Source organism: Somniosus microcephalus, unplaced genomic scaffold, assembly GCF_052327205.1.
Source record: "Somniosus microcephalus isolate GS21.2 unplaced genomic scaffold, FLI_Smic_1.0 unresolved_chr2, whole genome shotgun sequence".
NCBI classification, from domain to species: Eukaryota; Metazoa; Chordata; class Chondrichthyes; order Squaliformes; family Somniosidae; genus Somniosus; species Somniosus microcephalus.
In genome coordinates this window covers 49,909,521-49,910,969 of record NW_028225180.1, presented here as the reverse complement: position 1 = coordinate 49,910,969, position 1,449 = coordinate 49,909,521, and the positions used below count along the sequence as shown (strand labels likewise).

General features: G+C 41.5%; 1 pseudogene; it reads left to right on the top strand.

Moving 5' to 3' along the window:
• The first annotated feature begins 292 nt into the window (after nucleotides 1–292).
• LOC147092619 (uncharacterized) lies at nucleotides 293–1,174 on the top strand (annotated as a pseudogene).
• The last annotated feature ends 275 nt before the right edge of the window (nucleotides 1,175–1,449 follow it).

Here is a 1,449-nt window from a genome sequence, read left to right as displayed (position 1 = left end):
TTACTAGAAAGCTGTATCCATGCGGGATGCAGTAACAGGGGTAGATCTTGACTTTGATAGTGTAAAAGGAGCGATAATGAGTGTGCAGTCCATTTTACATCTCCCCCGATTTGTATTTCCTTTGACTTTAATGGGGAGAGATGTAACACGGGCTGCTGAATCGATATCACCCAATTAACACTGTCGCTAAAAGTCATGATCTACCCCAATTTCTGATTTGCACACATACTGTTTCTTTTCAGTAAAGTCCGCCAATAATAAACTTCCTTTCCTACCCTTCCCTACAGTTAACATGTAGGCGATTGCGATCCTGTCCCGGGGAAAGTGCGGTCTCTCCAAACACATCACTCACTACCTGGTGGCCATGGCAGCAGCGGATCTGCTGGCCGTCATCACTGGCATTATACTCAATCGGTTCATCAACATTTACTTTCCAGGAAATTATCTGTTGCTTACTTTGGTATGTCGGACCAAAACAGTACTAGATTATGCACCCAGAGACTGTTCTGTCTGGTTAACTGTCGCCTCCACTTTTGACTGCCTTATAGTATATTTTGCGAGAAGCTGACAAACAAATATTGCACCAAGGAAACGGACGCTGTGATTGTAGTCAAGGTGCTCGCTCTGACCTGTTTAAAAAACATCCCTTGATACTGTGTATATGAACCTCTGTATAGAATTAGCAAAGTGCACAGGCATAGCCAGATAAGATCAAAATTATATCCTTCACCCCTATGGAAAGCATTTCCTTATTTTGGGTGTATAGCGACTCCTTTTCTCCCATTATTCACTATTTTGCTGCTCAATGCTCTGACCGTGAGATATATATTATTGGCGAGCAGAGTCCGCAGGCCATTGCGGGGCAATGCCAGCCCTGAAAATAACCCTGATCTGAGATGGAGAATCGCAGAAAATCCATAATTTTACTTTTCAGTATATCCGGCAATTTTACACAGTTATGGCTGAAGTACATGGCCCATTACCTGTGTTACCTAATTAGTAATACCTATTCATACACAGGTTACAATAACCCGGTTTATATCCTTCAAGAAACCGGATATATGCTCCTGCTGTTGAGCTGCTGCACAAAATTGTTGCAGTGACACAGACTAAATTCAGAGAAGAGCTAAAAAAAATGATGAAATATCCATTAAATATGAATGTTGAGCTGTAGATGGTTAGAAACACTATGAATTTGCTGGTATTATAATTCAAATTAGAAGATCAGAACAAAAGGAACACAGGCAGACGTAGGCCTCACAGCCCCTGCAGCCTGCTCCAGTATTCAACAACAGCATGACTAAACATTTACATCAACTCCATCTTTCCCACCATATTTAATTTCCTTTAATTCCCTTAGAGTCCAAAAATCTATCGATCTCAGTCTTGAATATATGCAAAGACTGAGCATCCACCGCCCCTTGGCTTAGATAATTCCAAAGAGCCACA